Source organism: Dunckerocampus dactyliophorus, chromosome 9 (assembly GCF_027744805.1).
Source record: "Dunckerocampus dactyliophorus isolate RoL2022-P2 chromosome 9, RoL_Ddac_1.1, whole genome shotgun sequence".
NCBI lineage: Eukaryota > Metazoa > Chordata > Actinopteri > Syngnathiformes > Syngnathidae > Dunckerocampus > Dunckerocampus dactyliophorus.
This window is the reverse complement of record NC_072827.1, coordinates 28,458,714-28,477,832: the sequence shown is the minus strand read 5'-3', so window position 1 is coordinate 28,477,832 and position 19,119 is coordinate 28,458,714. Positions and strand designations below refer to the sequence as shown.

The following is a 19,119-nucleotide window of genomic DNA, read 5'->3' as shown; positions in this document are numbered from 1 at the left end:
TAATATGATGACTTTATTCTCCTAATATTTCAACTTTATTCTCATAAAATCACTGCTGTTTTTTCCATTTTTGCTGGGGTTTTTTTTTCATTTTCTTGTTTAATTGTACAGCGTTCCCTTGTTTATCACAGGGCATAGGTTCCCAAAATTGCCCGCCATAAGTGAAATTCGCGAAGTAGCCAACTTTATTTGTTTACAATTATTATGTTTTAAGGCTGTAAAACCCTCACAATACACTTGATACACTTTTCTCTGACAGGCATTACCGTTTTCTCACATTTATCTCTTGCTTAAACATTCTCAAAGTTCACATTTTGTTTGAATTTGAATGATCCACTAGGTTGGACACAAGAAATTATCGTCCTGGCGCTGTTTGGCTGTAGCGTTTTTGTATCCTTGTTAAAACTTATTGCTTCGTCCTCCTCCTCGTCCTACTCTTTCAACCAAAGATTCACTTAGTTCGTTAGCTTCTTCTTATTATTATTTTATTATTAATTGGCAGCTAGCAAGCAGCTCACACAGTTAGCGAGTTTGCTAGCGGCGGCGCCAAGGAGATTGATTGACAATGGTCTACAGCCAATCAGGACGCAGAACACAATGGCCAGGTTCTCTCGTAGGCAACAAGGACTGTGGTGGCTCTATATTTAGCTATATTTGCGCTTTAAACGCAGGTGTTGGTGTGAAACACACACGTGTTACATTTGCCGTACTGCTGTTTACAACGAACTCATCGTTGCTATTAAGCAGTTTGCTCCTTACTGCTTTTACAACATTGGTTCTGTCGCTGCTGCGTTGTTGTCAATAACTGACCATGTTGTCAAATGGAGCTGCTTTTTCCTTTACACTTTTGTATGCAACCATTTTTAAAGTTGAAACGCGTAGCTGTTGTACAGTAGGCCTACAGACGGACTTTTCAAATTGACCGCAAAGTTGACCCAAAGTTAGCTTGACGGCCAATTAATAGCACTATGAGGTGTGGATTATAACCTTGACAGACTGACACAGGCCCGGTTATTTCCAAACGTACAGCTGATTGAAATCTATTATCATTTGTATTCATGTGTTGTTTTGAATCTCACTCCGCTAAATTCCAATTAAAGTAGAAAAAGCATCTCCATCAGCAGCTGTTAGCTCTCTGGGTGCTGCTTGTTTTGACAAGGGCGGGAGCGGATGCTCGCTTACTCTCGTTGTCAGAACCAATAAGTGTGGATGGAAATGGGCCGCCTCCATCTGTCTGTGTGCGTGTGCGTGTGCGTGTGCGTGTGCGTGCGCGTGCGTGTGGACTCATCAGCTGTCCAGTTCAAGAACATTCTTTTATCATTGATACATTGCTGCCACTGCTAATGTTTAATCCATTTTAAAGGAGGACTAATCCCTTACACTGGAGACATGTAAAAAAAAAAAAAGGAATATTTTGTTGCCATGGTGATGATGTTTATTTGTGATCCACAACACAGATCATGTTGTCATGTTGTCGTTTAACCTTAAGGGAGCCATTTTTACCCGTGACACACCCTCACGAGGCTGGTTTTCATGTTTGGGGGGAAAAAATGGCACTAAAGCAAAAGCAATGGCAGCCCTTAAAGAATCATACAAGTATTTGGTACCGTTAACATTTACAGAATACAGGTTGATCCTTGTGTTGCGATGTTTCGGGGTTCTGTGCTCACTCCAATCAATGATTAATACCGTACAAAAAGAAACAGAGAACTCGTTACGTGTCTGTGGCGGAAGAATATGTTGTGCAGAAGGCCAACGTCGCCTTTGGTTCTTTTTAGGTCACTTTTTTTCACTTCATTATGTCTCCCTGGCGTGAGGAAGACTCTTCTGATTGCAGTGTGTCAGAGAAAAGGAAAGTGAAAGTGAAAAGTGAGGAGAAATGAGACATTGTCAGTGGAGAAGCGGATACGTCAACGTACAAGCCGCTCAATATAGTTACGGTATTTCAAAATATAAAAGATGGTGAAAACAATACATGTATAGAAAAGGTCACCGAGTCGTAAAATGTATAAAATATCAAGTAAAATAAAACTAAATTAAAAAAAAAACATTTTGAAAAGGTCTATTTTTTTAACTTTAACATTATATATATATATTTTTATTGTATATAAATGCCATTTTGATGTCAATGTATTTGAATGACTGCCCTATAAATGGTGTGTGTGCGTGCATGTGTGTGTGTGTGTGTGTGTGTGTGTGTGTGTGTGTGTGGATGCACTTGGCACACTGCCTCACTTTCCCTACTATCTTCAGTGATGAGTTAATCTCACTGGGGGGGAGATTTGTGATAAAGGCATGACTCTTCTTCTCTTTAACGCCCCCGAGAGGCTGGAACCAATTAGAAAGTTCTCCAAGCAGCAAAGAATGCGGCAGGCGCCTTTTAAAAGCAATATCTCCACCCCCCCGCTATTTTCTCCTGCCTTTGGTTCCCAAAACTGTGCAAAAATACATCCAAGTGACTTTAACCCTAATTAGGCGTATAACGGGTTTCCTTTGTGAATGTAAACAAACAAAGTTCCTTGACCTTGTTTTTCCCTCTCATTTCTGCTCCAGTTTTGTAAACTCACATCACTGCAAGGCTGAATCTGTTGCTGCTGTTTTTTCCCACACTAACCTAAATACTCACTGGCCACCCTACAAAGTACCCCCCCACAGTCTTATGGGATCCAATACAACAGCCGCGTGAAAAATCTAGTGATTATTCCGATTATTCCGACAATACAACATTCGATGACATTATCGGAGAAGAGTTAATGAACTCTGCCAAGGGGGGCAAATTTGCACGCGTGTGATTTTTATTTGTGTTTGTGCCAGCAGGAGTTCATAAAAACTAACGAACAGGTTGTGATCAAATTTAGTGGTGTGTTAGATTACACAAGGAAGCTTTTTATTTGTTTGGATTATGCAAAAAAAAAACCCACTCAAGTCGGCAGGAACACCCCATTCAATTTGAGTGCAGATTTTTTTTCCCCCCAATTTTATTAACACCGAGTGTTATTTTTGCCAGTTTCTTTAGCTTTTTAGCAAACATGAACCAAAAAGCTCACAGGAACGCTGTGCCTGCTTGGCTAGGAATACAGTAATCCCTCGCCACTTCCTTTTCAGAACAAATGAATAGATCATGCTGTTTCATGGTTGACTACCGCCTAATATTACTCAGAAATATACGTATTTAAGCAAATTCTACCTAGATTTTGCCTAAATCAACCATTTTCAAGCGTTCAAATGGCTAACTAAAACTAACTAAAATACAAACGTAAGGCATTCAGAGGACGCATTCAAAGATGTTGTGATGATACGTTGTACTCTACACTGGTCACTAGGTGCCAGTAATGTCACTGTAATGTTTGGTGAGACACACAAGCACCAAACCTGATCACCGGAACAACAGGCTTTTATTGCAGGCTTGAATGATCTCACAACAGGCACAATAATCCCTAATAAAAACAAGGACTATTGTTGCAGCCGTCACACACGCCAAGCTAAAACTCATCTCTGAACCCCGACGTCACTTCCTGTCCTCTCTCCACTCAGCCCCTCTACCGCCGGAACACATTTACAAACAACACACACAAGCACAAGTCTTATTTATGTCTTCAATGGTTTATTTTCTCTTGTTGTGTCCACTGTATTGGGTAATATGAGTGCTAAAGTGACTATAGGGGTGTTATTTCATGTCTTGAGGGCTCCAATAAGTTTAAAAAGCCTATTTAGAAGGTCGTAAACAGCTTTTCAATACACGTTAAATATGAAAATATTCCATGTTTAAATAAGGAATCGTACTTGGCAAAAATTCACTTATCACAGTCGGGTCTGGAACCAATTCAATGGCGATAAACGAGGGATTACTGGAAATAGCACTGACAAATGGCAACCCAATAAAAACTGACCTATGTTTGGAAAACCAATGGAAACTTTAACAGCATAAATGTAAACATATTTGAAGTTTAAAACACAAATAATAATAAATAAGTTAAAATAAGTAGTTTATCTTATGTTAACTCATTGAACTAAACATTTTACAAATAAAAATACAATTAAAAATAGTAATATAGTACTAGTAATGGCAATTATACTACTACTATTACGAACACTACTACTAATACAAATATAATAATAATAATAATAATAATAATAATAATAATAATAAACAAATAATAAAAACGCAAATGCAGTGTCCCGTGTGTGTTATCTTCCCAGCTACCCATACACAATCACACAATCACACAAGACACATGGCAACACTCGCTGTTGTTTTGTGACGTTGCCTCTCTCGCTGATCGCACCTTTAATTTCATCAAAAGGGAAAAGTAAATTACAGCGAGTGTAAATTGGCTTGGGTTTTGTCTTGCTCATTTAAATTGGGCTGTTTGCTTTGATTGCGTCTTATGGGTGCAGAATGCCCCCGCCCCTTACCCATCCCTGGAGGGTAGAAAGCAATTAAAATGTTGAACTCCAGCCACCGCCATTACTTATTGTCAGCGTCTAGACTTAAAAAGACATCCTTGATGGCAAGAAAAGTCCGTGTTAAGTCAATTAGGCTTCTGAGCATGTGCAAGCCCCTCCCCCACATGCCCACGCCCTCTGATGATGACTGTTTAGCTGGGGCACATATGATGCACACATGTGACCGTGCAGGCCCGACCCTGGAGACTGATACCATCTGTTTGGGCCTTATGCACCCTCCCCTCCTCTTCTGCAGCTTTGTCTCCTCATTTGCTACCTCTTTGTCTTACCCCTCAGAGAGGGGGTGGGGGCACCTAAAGGATGCAGCATCCATGGAGCTTGCCTGCGGAAGTGACGCTTCCAGGGCACATTTTCCGCTTGCATGCGCCTCCGGCTGTGGCCTTGGGGCAGGCTGGGGTTCAGGGTGGGGCATGAAAGAAGGGGTGGTCGTCTGGCTGCATGTTGTCTTTTAGTCTTTTGGAATAGATGCTGAGGCTGAGGCTTGAGTGGGAGATGCACATCACATCCTCTGTGGATCACATGTAAGTCAGGCTAACTTTGCTTTTTGGCTCAGGAATGAGAAGGTTTTTGTGTTCCTGCATTTCTGCTTAGTTGAATGCGGCGGATGTGATTGTGGGGCCCGCTTGGCGTAACGTGGACGTGTACTGCTCAACCGGGACAGTGCAAAGGCCCTGACTCAACACTGGCTTTGTTGTTAGCTACAAGACGTCCTTATAGTTTTAGACTAAATCAGCGTTGTTCTTTGGATAGTTACCTTTGTCGTGTGCAGCCTTCAGAATTGTGTCACAGTTAACTGCATGCTTGCATGCTGTACGAGTGTAACCAACTAATCCGGGAGTATACGGACAATCACAGAGAAAAGTGCCATGCTTCCAAAGTGAGGGCATCAGGCAGTGCTTCACAATGTCACATGTGCAAATTCATGTTTCCCTCAAAGAACCATAGCTCCCCAGCTGTGACAGCACTCATGCAGCCCCAGACTACAGCGTTACCACCACCGTCCGTTCCAGAAGGTTCGACTCAAACCGAAATGTAATTTGATTTTTTTATTTACATCGCGTTATTTCAAAAAGTAATTACTTCATAAGTGATCACTGTTTTTTGGTTGACTACGGCCTACATTGTTAGTCAAAAAGTTACATGTAGTATTCTGGTCACTAGGTGTCAGTAATGTTACACTGATGGGACATTTGCTGTGTCTGACATGATCGAGTAAAAACAAGGTTCTCCCATCATTCAGTGTGGAAGTGGTAGGTTTTTAGCTTCTTACTTTGTCCTTCTTCCCCACTCCGTTTGAAACACTTTCTGAACTCATTCAATCCCAGCCATTTTTCAAAAGACAACCCCATCAGTACCGCCCATTTTAGGCGATTTTGACTGATCTTTCAAGGCACACAGAATATTAGTGCTCTATGGCTATATAAACATGGAACTACCAACAGAAAGGTTAGAAAGGTTCCCGTCTTTCATCAGAAAAAAAAAGTTTGTTTCTACGATTTTCCGTCGTTTAGTAATCAGCAGTAGAACACAGGTAAGTTTCAGGAAAATATCAGTTCCCAACTAGAAAAGGTAGGAAACCAGCTTACATTTCAAGCATAACTTTCACTTTGACACAAATATGTTTTTGCTTTTGTGACAGCTCAAATATTTAAACAGCAACATAAACAACAGAAAAAATGGTTGTTTTTACATCAACTACAAATATAACACCATGAACTATTTACAATTTTCACATTCGGAACAGAACTATGTATGTGCATGTGTGTGCACGTGTGTGCCCGTGCATGCGTGTGTGTGCAAAATTCCCGACAATGTATAACCTACACTCGCTACGCTCGTTATACCTACAGTGCTACACTCCTCCACGCTCTCTCACTTCCTCCTTCCTGTCATGTGTGTTTTTTCCATCCACATGATCTCTGCCTAGCGCTTATCAAATGCACTTGTGGCCGTTTTTATGTCTTATAATTGCTCTGAAGTGAAATCCCTTAGTGGGGAGTTGTGCCATCACCTCTTTTTGCCTCTTGTTCAAAAAAACGAAAAAGACACCGTATACATATGTTGCTGGGATCGGGCGTTTGGGTTTATAAAAACATGTAACTACGTCTATGGTAGTGAATGAGTTAAGTTTAGTATAAGTAAATTGGAGAGGCTAATTAGCTAGGTCGCTTGCTATGCTAGCGGCAGCCGTCTCTTATGTCCCTGCTGTTATCCCGTAGCCTGCGCAATCTGGTGTAAACAAAGAATAATAGGAGTGTAAAGGTGACTGTAGGGGTGTTATTTCATGTCTACAGGGCTCTAATAATGCTAAAGTCTAAGCCTTAAACAGGTTTTCTATGCTCTAACCGTGAAAATATTCTGTTCATTAATATCGAATCCTACTTTAGCAGAAGCTCCTTTGTGACGTGTTTGTTCCGATTCAACCCACATGGATCAAAGTTCATGTAGCTTCTTATTTACAGTACATTTTAAGTATCATATTTCATCCTTTTTGCTTCTTATCAGCTCCTTTCCGTGGCTCTTTTCCAGTCCTCATGCGCCAGCTGGCAAGCGGAGCATTTGCTTGAGGCTGCAAATGGCCTTATTTAAGCGCTATGAATATTCATTTGTTTTCAACACTATAACTACTTTGACAGCCATGTTACTTATTGATTAGGGAGTATTTGTACAGAACAGCACGGCTATTTTTCCAGACTTTGCGGCTTACATAAATAAAACATGGAATTGTTTCTGTCAGCATTGCAACCTCTGGACTTGATTAGGAGTGGAATTATGAGGTGGATCTAGTTGTAAGAAAAACAATTTCTTCTATGTCAAGCGTTGCTGTAATGTGACAGTCAATGTCAAGTACTTGGGTGCGCAGAGTATATCATATTTGTGTTGGTTGGGACACGTAATTGCTGCCTACGCGCAGGAATGCACAAGAATAAACGTTCTCATGCCAGAGAAAGCTCTCACGCTGGTCTGGCTCTAGGACCGCTTTGTGTTTCCACAGGGTGAGGTGGGGACATCTCGGAAAACCGCAAAAACCAGGCCATCCTTTTCAGACATTTTTATATTTTAGTCCAAAGTGGGACCTAACTTTGGGTTGACCCCGGACTCCGCAAGGCGTTTTGACCTCTCCGGATCCCCCCGCCCGGCTTCAAATGTCAGCGTGGTCCAAATATAAATGTCAGCAGTTTTATTACACTTTATTGCACCAAGATGAATCCGACAATGAGACTCACCGTGACGCGGTGAAGTCATTACTTCACAGACAATTTATGGATGTTTATAGCTGCGGGGCGGGAGCGCTGACACTTTCAAGTCGATTTCCTGGCTGTGAATTACTGCAGGGATGACACGAATGAGAAGTGACGAATGTGAATGGGGGTGTTTTACATAAGGCGGTGACAGGGGTGTTTGTGTATGATAAAATTAGTGGAAGCATCAACCGCTGTAGCACTCTGGCATTTCCATTATAAAGGGGCCCAAAATATCCGTCCCACTTTTCAGTATCCTCTCTCGTATGTTTCGGCAACACTCGTTACACGAAGCATGTAGGATGTCATACTACTGTATTGACCCGATGTAAGACGCCCCGAATAGAAATTAACTTCTCTTTTTCAAGACCCATTTTTGGCAAGTCAAAATGTACATGTTTGGCATGTCACGGCTGAGACTCCCCAGGCCACTGCTGTGTGTGAGTGACAGGAAAAAAAGCTCTGACTCATTTGTATGAATGATGTATGAATCTCTACACTCCGAATGTAAGACGACCTGACTTTTTTCGACTTTTTCCAAGGAAAAAAATATTGTCTAGCTAGAAGACGCACATTTGCACAGCTCCTTTTTGCTAGGCAGAAATCATCGGTTGCGCCAAAGCCCAGATTCCTTCGCTTCAGTCTTCATCATAGTTTCACTGCTCGTCAGTTGGTAACTGTGATGTCACTAGACATCAAAGGAATCACAGGAAAAGGAGAAAACTAAAACTTCTCCAAACAGCCAAGGATCAGGATTTATATCCAAATCTGCCGTCTAATGCTGGGTTAACGTGAGTAGAACGTCGTACTTTTACTGGCGTCACGTAGCAGAATCAAACATCTTCCATCTCGTTCACACTGGAGAGACAGTGCTGAAGATCGACAAATTTGCCCGCACATCCCGGAACTGCCAGAAGGTGCTCTCTGATTGGCTACTCAATATACAGGGCTCTGATTGGCCAAAACGAACCATTGTAGTTTATAACAAAATCTCTTTTTCTTTTTGACACGCACACTCACACAGCACAATCAAATAACACTAACTCACAGATAACCCATGCAGAACTACTGGGAGGAGCACAAATAGATGCATGGTTGCCACTCACACAAGCTTAACTCTCACATCTACACAATCTTAACTTTCGCTTTCTGTTTACTTTCATTCTGGGCTCCTTCCTTATTGACATTTATTGACACTTACTTTTAATATAATTTTTTTTAATATAATTTGAAAACCTTTTAAATTTTGTGATCACTGACTATTTCTCCGAAAGCAATGCCGTCCCAAGAACCGGGAAGAAAGACTAAAAAGCGAGAATGGCCTTTACAACCTGTACTGTACGTTCCCTTTTTTTTCAACACAGTGCCATCTGCAGGATCCATTGCTGCACTGCTCGTCTCGTGCATCTTCCCCCATTGGGAGCGGACGCTTCGGCTGCAGCTTCTGCTTAAAAATCCACAAACGTGCAAAGACGTTTAAGGAGTCAGATCACCAGGGTGCCTTGTCTTCATTCATTCATTGTTGTCCCGCAGAGGAGTTTAGCTGCGGTCACTGGGAGCGGAGTGACCCTCTTCAGGTATTGTGCTCCCGCTAAAAGTGTCTTAACAAACGTTGTTTTAGCGAGTTGGGATTAGCCCGGGGATGCTGCAGGGAGCCGGCCAGTGACCGACAGCAGGGGTCTGGACTGAGAAACAAACAAGCAGCCGTGACAGAGCGGAAGGTTGTGCCAGTGAAAAGATCAGAGTGGCATTTGGCTCCAGCGCCAGGATGCGTCTGCGCTCTCGCCACAATACCATGGCAACGGATGCTTTATACACTCTCCTCTTGGGCCCCCTGCTGAGTGTCCAGACCGCACTAAAAACCGCTGAAAGACGATGAATTATTTAAAAAGGCACATGACATTTTTACTCACTCGTCCCTATTTAGTGCATACAAGTCTATGAGAAATGCTATTAAAACAGGCTAAGCTGTGTGCCCATCCGGCTCACTACTCCCATTCATCATGCAGGGCACCTCTGTGCCTCCTCCTCATCATCACATGTGATTGACAGCCTCCCACAGGAAGGAGGTGCTGTGATTTTCTCATGGGACGAAGTTAATGATCCCAGCCAACAAAATAATAGCAAAAAAAGTCTGGTTGAAGCATTTGGAGCGGCCCTGGATTTCCTTGAGAGAGGATTAGAGGCTGTGTGAGGAGGTAGAGCTGAGACTAAGGAAGCAGTTTGAGCTTAGAGGAGACAAGCTGGTGTTTTGTGAGGGGAAATCTTCCTTTTCTGTGCTCAATTTGGACGGGCTACATGGCGGAGAGGTAAGGGACTCTTTTTTTTTTTCAATGCGTGTCACTTGAAAGTCTGTCATAAATAACGGAAATGCAACCCAAAGGCTTGCATTCACCTTTTTCGCTCCCCGGTGCCGTGATGATCATGCCAGCGTGTTATCTTACGCGACTGACAAACCACAACATTCCTGACAATCTCACTAGATTTCAGTGCACTCACGTGTGTTTTCACACTACCGCCAACCCCTCCTACGTCGGGGTTTTATTACACATCATTCACAGTGCACTGATGCTATAGGCCGACATGACAAGGTCCACCCCGACTTAGATATAACTGCAAATGTTATAGAGAAAGACAGCGGGAAGGAGACGGTGCATTGGCTCCGAGCCAGCGTAGGGCAGCTGTCTCAGAGCCAGTCTTGTTAGCCAGTTATGTTTGACCTGGGTACCTTTCTTTCCTTGGCGAGCGGCCGTCAACAGCAACATCAGTGCACCACAGTGTGTCTTCTGTGACTTTCTATTGATCTGAAAATAGTCATGAGGAGAGTCAACCCTGTGATTGATTGGTGTCCAGAGAGACCCCACCTCCTGACCAATGTCAGCTGGCTGCAGCTTCCTATGACCTTGCACTGGATTAACTGTATAGATTATTGGTGGTAGGATGGATCAATGATTTAACAGGGATGTCAATATTGCTGCTATGTCACCAACAGTGATGACAGCTTGATTAGAGCTAAAAATACCCAACCAACTGTACTGTAATATGAATGCAGTGGTCCGACAATTGTTTTTATAGAAATGCATCTTGATTGCAGTTTAGAGTAGCCAGTGTGCAGCTGGCCGCCAATCCTGTAAACAATAGAAGAAACAGAAGATGCTGACCGTGCGAGGAAAATACAATGACAGGAGCGATATGTTTTAACAACGACAGCAAAACACTACAGCCGAACGGCGCTGGGGTGAGGCACGGCCAGAGGAGTGGGTCACTTAATCATTTCTTGTGTCCAACCTCGTAGGTTGATCATTCAAATTCAAACGAAACTTGAACTTGAGCGTTCACAACTGGAATAGACTGGCTTGCTTTGGACACGCTCTACACGGTGCCATTTGTAAGCTTACTTTCCATGTTTTACTTTTAAAGCTTTTTAATGTAATTATGTCGTCATATCGTGATACATGCTAAGGTCAATATCGGCCCAACCCTCAAGGGTGTCATAAAAAATATCTTAGATTACACTTGGAATTGCATCAGTGACTGCGTCTTCATTAACCGCAAGCACGGGCATTACGTTTTTTGAGGATTTTGTAGAAATGTTTGCAGTGGCTGACGAACTCAATTGTACGTCCCCATTTACTTTTGATGATATCCCTCGAGAAAATACACTATCAGATAAATGTGATATCATCTAATAATATGAGGGGTGTACTCGCTTTTGTAATTTCTTTGAAGGGCCAGTTTTTAGGTGTTGTAGTTTTTAGGAGTCACACTGTAATGAGATTCTCCGAGGGCAGGAGTCGGCAACTTTTACGATCAAAGGAGCCATTTTGCCTCCTCCTTCAGTAAAGAAAAATAGTCTGGAGCCGCAAAACATGAAAGAAGCTTATAAAGTTTTCAAAGTTGTAAACTCTTTCACATTTTTACAAGTGCAGAGTGCATGTGTAGGCCTACTTTGAGATCATTCACCAGTAAGCACTGAACTACGCAGGCCTTTTTGACTCGTTCCCGTACTTGTGGAAAATGAAAACAAGACGCAGCCAACATGAAAAAGCCCATCAGAGTTCACATTTCCGTATACCAGTGCTATCTGCTCAATATCGTTTGCATCGCTTGACTCATCGCAGGCAATTCAATGTGCTTGCGTTGAATTATTGTCATCAGTTTGCCTTCTGGTGATGTTTGTTGCCATTCTATTGGTCCTGGCCTTGACTGTCTCTGCAGAAAGAGCCATTGTTTTCATTTTCAGAATAATTCCCAGTTTATTATTTTAATTCGGAGAATAGATGCTCTGATATTTGTATAAATGATTCTTTCATGTATTCTCCATCTGCGAGCGGCTTCCCCCTCCTAGCGATCTCACGTGCAGCCACAACACTAGCAGCTGTAGCCCAACCTTCCATCGTAGTTCCGAAATCAGCCTACCGTTGGGTACTTTGCAGAAAAAGCTGAGTGCTTGTTTAAAAATGCCTTTCAACGTTACATTTTTTGTTGTTTGCCACATATCAAGCACACGGGTAAACCGGCTCACTGGCAACGAAGGAATGTGTCCATTCAGAATTCAACCTTCTTCCGAGGTTTTTCTTTTAGGGACGTATTCGTGGCTATGGATAGCTTTCCGCGTGGGTAGCACACTCAACAAGACGTCTCTACCTTCCCTTATTCATCCAGTCAGCAGTCAGAACTCAGTCCAGTTGCATTCACGGACTTGCAGTAGGCTGGATATTTCAAACTCTTTTCGAAAACGCACATTTCCTCCACTTCGGTTTGAAAAAACCCCACAGAGGTCGGCGAAGGGAGCTGCAACAAGGTCGCATGTGGCTCTGGAACCGCGGGTTACCGACCCCTGCGGCCCTTAGTGGAAATAGTTTGGGCACCCCTGCTTTAGATAATAAAGCTTTTTCAGCTTTGCCAATGCAGGTGGGCGCAGCACGGCCGCATATTTCTTTCCCAACTGTAGCGCGTGTAGGCGACAAATGACAGCTTTTCCAGGCACTTAGAAAGGATCTACTGATTGCAAACATAAACTAAAAAAGGGATTTGGGGGACCATCATCAATAATAATACACAGCGACAATGATGACAATAATAAATCAAAATAATAATGCATACAAAGAGCTGATTTTATACAGTATTAGGCACTAGAAGGCAGATAATGGGGAAAAACATCAAATATGAACATAAAAACAAAAGAGTAGACATGCTAACACATCAAGATTCTTGCTGTGATATATACAGTTCCAAAATACTACTGTCTGATGTGCACAACGATTAACCCAAGTACTGTAGCCTCATTTCACTTTCCCAACTGCAATAATCAAGGCAATAAATACACTTGTGCGAGCGTGTCATCATTCTATTCAGACAAATATGCTCCTAATGCACTCAGTGCTTATTTCTATTAGAATGGTTGTGGAGCGTCGTGGCCTCTTTCGTGCTCTGCCCCCCCCTCTGTACTATTGGCTAGTGCAGCGGTTTGCAGGCCTGCATGCATGCGTGCCTAAAAAGCGGCTCGATAGAAGCGAGAAGAGAGGCCGGGCGGAAAGTTTCGATCCTCCTCCTGCTCGTGCATGTCAGTGGATGAGGAGGAGCAGGCTGGAGCGACGGTGGCCAAAGTTCACTCACTGACTCACTCAGTCAGTCTCAGCACTGCCCTGCACACCACTTGAATGCTCCCTTCTTGCTTACTGATGGATGCCATCATGAGGCGGGTAAGTCAGAGGGTCACTTTTGCGTATGTGCGTGCATGTCTTAGCTATAGAAAACGCCGAGTCATCAGCTTGGATTTGAACACGGAGGGCCTTCTTGTGTTTACCGATTCCTTCGTGCTTTGATTGCTCAATTCCCAAAGGGGTGGGATGCCTGAGCAGGAAGGCCGACGGGGCGGCATCAAAGGCAGGAATATAACTTCTTTCAGAGTGAAACCCGCTATTTTGTAGAGCAGACGACTATTTAAATAGAGCCCGTGCAGTCATTTCCCTTTTGGAATGGAACTTGTAACTACGTGCTTCTGTGGCTCCTGTGAGTCATAAAAGTTGTTTTATTGCTTTCAGAGCGATAACACGGCCCTTCATCCATTACCTGCTCACCTCATGACCTTCAAAATGCCAAAGCATATGTTTACTATTGTGCTGCTAGTTTGCTTGTGGGTGTTGTAGAGCTAATATGTCCATTAGCTGGCTGCGCACATGAGTGGGACACAGCGGTCTGTTTCCATGGTTCATCCTGCTAATTGGTGACTTATCTGGTTCCTGTAAGGAGGAATGTTTGACATCTTCCCACGAGACTGTGCTGAGACAAACAGACATGGAGGTGTCACCATGGAAACAGGCGGGAGGGCTCTTGAAAGAGTCAATATTATTGAGGAAAAGTTCAAGTGAGAATCTGTGAAGTAATGTCTTTAAGCGTGATTTTGGCCATTTTTATGATAATGGCTACCATGACATCATCACAACGTATGAAGCTGGGATATATTTTAAAGTTGTATCAACTTTGACAGACATATGCAAATACGGTGTTCCCTCGTTTATTGCAGGGGATAGGTTCCCAAAATAGCTCGCAATAAGTGAAAACCGCGAAGTAGCCAACTTCATTTTTTTACAGTTGTGATACGTTTTAAGGCTGTAAAAACCCTCACCACGCACTTTATACTCTTTTCTCAGACAGGCAATAACATTTTCTCACATTTCTCACTTGTTTAAAAACTCTCAACAAAGTTCAAACCTTCGTTTGAATTTTAATGATCAACCTACAGGTTATTACGTCACTCGTGTGTATTTCACTCCTGTGACTGCGCCTTTTGGTCCTGGCGCCGTTCTGCTGTACTGTAGCAGAACTGTGTATCCTTCTTAAAACATATTGCTGCAGTCCTCCTCCTGTTGCGGTCCTCCTCCTTCGAACTGAAGATTCAGTCACAAGCTAGCAAGCTAGCGATGACACAGGAGACACGGCAGGACGGCACGAAGGAGCTTGATTGACAATGGTCTACAGCCAATCGGGACGCAGAAAAGCACGGGCGGTGCAGACAGACGAGAGAGGGAAGACATACACGCTCAACTTCCCACAATGCAATTCTTCTTAAAGGGCCAGGCTCGGCCTGTAACAGCATTCATACGCTGTAATAAAAAATAAAAGAAGCACTAAAAAAAAAATCCACGAAACAGCGAATCCGCAAAATAGAGCGAGGGAAAACTGTATGTCATATCGTCTTGAGCGGTGCGGTCGTCCCTCGCCACTTCGTGTTTTGAATTTCACGGTTTGACCCTATCCGGGTTTTTCAAAAATATATTCAGTGTTTTGTGGAAAACAATGCATATTTAAGCTATTTTTTTTCCTAAATTAAGCATTTTCAAGCATAAAAATGAAAAAAATGAACTAAAATACAAACATAGGGCATTTGAAAGACGCAATCATAGATGCTGATGACATATAGAACTCTACACTGGTCACTATGTGTCAGGAGTCTTACGTTACCGTTCGGTGAGACACACAAGGATCGCCAGAACTGGAGGCTTTTTTGGGAGGTTTGAATTATCACACAACAGGCACATTAAGCCCTAACAAAAATACCTAATAACTGTTGAAGCCGTAACACAAGCAAAAGTTAAAACTCAACTCTGAACCCCGACGTCACTTCCTGTCCTCTCCTCACACAGCCCCTCTATCACCGGAACAAGTCTTATTCATGTCTTAAATGGTTTATTTTCTCTTGTTGTGTCGACTATTTAGGATAATACGAGTTTAACGGTGACTATAGGGGTGCTATTTCATGTATAGAGGGCTCTAATAAAGTTAAAAAACATATTGAAAAGGATATAAACAGGTTTTCTATGCTCTAACTACAGAAATATTTCATTTATGAATATGGAATGCTGCTTTGAAGAAATTCACTTATCACGGTCTGGTCTGGAACCAATTAATCGCGATAAAGCAGGGATTACCGTGCAGGGGATGATATCGGAGCAATCGCATTGGATCCTGAGTCAAGTGCTATGATCATCTGATAATAATATTGCATATGTGCATTATTGCTCGAGAGATTTAAATGCCATTTTTGTATTTGTATGTACTGTAATAATCACCTGTCCTGAGCTACATACTTTGTTCTCTCTTTGAGTGTCTGTTGATACAAAGCAGCCTCATTCATTATTTTAACTTTATTTTATGTAATTTCATTGTATATTTGATTTTATTGGCATTTTGTAGTTCATTTCTTTACATTAGTTCATATTATTTTATTATATATATATATATATTATTTTATACTTTGTTTTTAGGTTTTATTTTATGATACAATATTAGTTCCAATGTGTGATCTTCAGCGTTCAGGAAATTAGAACATCAAATCCAACACTCCAGTGGTTGCAGTAATGAAATCAGCCACGTGGTGGTGGACTTTGACTGTTGTCCACAATAAAACGCTCGCCCTTGTTTGGCTTCTGTAAATTGCCAGTTTGCTTTGAAGAAAAACACTGACATTATTGTTTTATTTGAAGTGGCTAGTTTTTTTGTTTTTTTTAACATTCATTTCTTTGCGTGCGCCTGTCAAAACAACAACGACAAAAGTCCCCTCTTGGTCTTGGAGATGTCTTGGTGTTTTCCGTCACTGTCGGCACGTGCCAAGCCACACAGAGGAAATGAGAATTTGCAGCCGACCTCAACAACACAGTGAGAACGCCGAAAGAATAATAGAAAGCAGCTCAGGTCCAAAATCACCTCAAGAATGATTGTTTTGTATGGAAACCCATCACAGATCGTTTGAACGCTATTTTTACCGAGATCTGCACCAAACGCATGTGTTAAGTTTTTCAATCATTCTTGTAACTCAACACATTAACATAACTTCCTCTGTCACGTTTAGCACATGGTGCAGGTGAAATAAATCCCATCATGCACCTTTATCCAGATGTGCACCCTTTTTTCCACTGGATTCCTTTTCCTTGGCCCAGATCGCAACCTTTAACAGTTCTGCACCGACAGTTTTTTAATCAGGCTTGTAACTTCTAAACAAACGCAAGCAAAAACATAACACGCACTGTCACGTTTTGCGCTTGGTGGAGGTCAAAATAAATCCCTGGTCTTCCATGGGCCATATCACAACGTTCCACAAACGTTTTGTGGAAATAGGTTAAGTAGTTTTCGGGTTTGCTTATTATTTAGAGCGAGATCCGCTGTGTGTTTTTACTCTTTAGATCAGATCTGCACCAAAATGTTTATTTTTTTTAATCATGCTCGTATCATGGTCATGGTCGCCAGCCAATCACGGGGCACATATAGACAAACAACCATTTTATGTTGTTCTTGTTTTCTATGTTTCTCTTCCGTTGCCACTGTCACAACTAATGCACCCCGCCTCTCGCCCGAAGTCAGCTGGGATAGGCTCCAGCATACCCCTGCTACACTAATGAGGACAAGCGGCATAGAAAACGGATGGATACGTAGTCTCGTTTTGTGGTTGGTGGAGGAAGGTAGAACATCTCTGATGTCCACCTTTATCCAGATCTGCACCAACATTTATTGACTTATGCCCGCCTGTCTCAGCCCTGCATGCAAAGTGATTTAGCTAAATCTACAGCTGCTCTACAAACTGATGAAAGGACGCTGCTCCGGAAGCAGGAAGCATGCATCTTAATCTCAGTGTTGTGTTGAGCTGCAGATCAGGTAGATTGTGTCTGTCTAATCAAGCGCTTTGCTGGGCTAAAGCCGTAAATCACATTACAGGCCTGAGTGGGCTGCAGCCGAGCACGGCGGCTTCAGAGGAGCACCAGCAGGCCTCCGTCGGACGTCGGTCACGGTTGCGCTGCGCAGACACGATCATAGATAATGACATTAGGTGTCTTCCTCCAGGAAAGGAAAGGGAACGAGGAGCAATCTGAGCATCTTGAGCACCTCCTTTGGTCTGTGCTTTGCGGCCGTCATTAAGGCTGATAAAAGGCCGTAGCCAAACGGATTAGGAAGTGCTTGAGCGAGAAATTGTCTTCCTATCTTTGACATTGTCGTCGTTTCATCTCTAAACGAGCCATTACTTGCTAATCAAATCAAACTGCAAGTGATAAGTTCATTTCTTTGACAAAGCCCCCACACGTTTTTTTTTTGCAGCAGAAGCTCCAGCGAGTCGTACAACGTCTCACTCATAGCATCACGCGTCAGCAGACTTAATTACACACCAAAACATCTCATGGCAATATTATGCTTGGAGCATGAATGCTATTCAACAATTTGGCTATCTGTGTTGTTGCCATGGTGACCCCTGATCACCAAGTCTGTGGGCCAGCCAGGATGCCGCTCACATTTCGTTAGCACAAGCGTTGGCGCCAATGTTTTAGACAGACTCACAACATTGGTTGGACTGTTTATTCTAAGACATGATAGCATTAAGGATTTCTATGACAGTAATCCCTCGCCACTTTGCGCTTCGAATTTCGCAGCTTCACTTTATCACCAAAAATATATGAATTAACAAATCATGCTGTTTTGTGGTTGAATACGGCCTATTATTAGGCCAAAAATATGCATATTTAAGGAAATGTTGTGTGTTTATCGCCTAAATGAATCATTTTCAAGCATAAAAATGACTAAATGAACTAAAATACAAATATATGGCATTCAGAAGATGCATTCAAAGATGTTGTGATGACATGTAGTATACTACATTGGTCACTAGGTGTCAGGAATGTTATCGTAATGTTTGGTCAGACACACCAATGCCAGACTTCATCGCCGGAACAACAGGCTTTTATGGGATTCAATTATCTCACAACAGGCACGATAATCCCTAATAAAAACATTGGCTACTGCTGCGGACATGAAATTCTTAAAAAGGGGGACCATCACCCTGGTGTGCCAATGCAGAGGCACCGCCCCCACTGTCCACGCGATGCTGCAGAGTCGTGTCAACCAAGACACGCCCACAGCATCCAGGGCCTTCAGGAACTCCGGGCGGATCTCATCCACCCCCTGGGCCCACCCCCGGAAACCTCAGCCCCAGAGATACAAGAGCCCACGGCAGAATCCCCAGGCACTGCTTCCTCAATGGAAGACATGTCGGTAGGATTGAGGAGGCCTTCAAAGTATTCCTTCCACCGGTCCACAATATCTCGAGTCAAGGTCAGCAGCACACCATCCCCACCATACACAGTGTTGACCATACAATGCTTCCCCCTCCTGTGACGGTGGATGATGGGGGTCCAGAATCTCTTCGAAGCCGTCCAGAAGTCATTCTCCATCGCTTCTCCGAACTCCTCGACCGCCATTTGCTCTCACTATGTCTACTATATTGGTTAATACGAGTGCAAAGGTGGCTATATTTCATGTCTAGAGGGCTGTAATAATGTTAAAAACTGTATTTAGTAATATTCCATTTATTAATAAGGAATCCTACTTCGCTTATCACGATCAGGTCTGGAACCAATTAACT

General features: G+C 42.7%; 1 protein-coding gene across 4 annotated transcripts in view; it reads left to right on the top strand.

Annotated features, from left to right (window-relative positions):
• Positions 1-19,119, top strand: part of mid1 (midline 1) — a 51,822-nt gene that overhangs the window by 12,911 nt on the left and 19,792 nt on the right. The window contains exon 1 of one of the 4 annotated variants that reach the window (XM_054787931.1): positions 9,861-10,018. The exons of 2 other annotated variants lie outside the window; for them this stretch is intronic. The gene's annotated coding sequence lies outside the window, so the exon portion shown is untranslated. Of the gene's footprint in view, positions 1-9,860; positions 10,019-13,282; positions 13,415-19,119 lie in introns of those variants that run through there. One more of the 4 variants, XM_054787930.1, reaches the window with a different exon arrangement.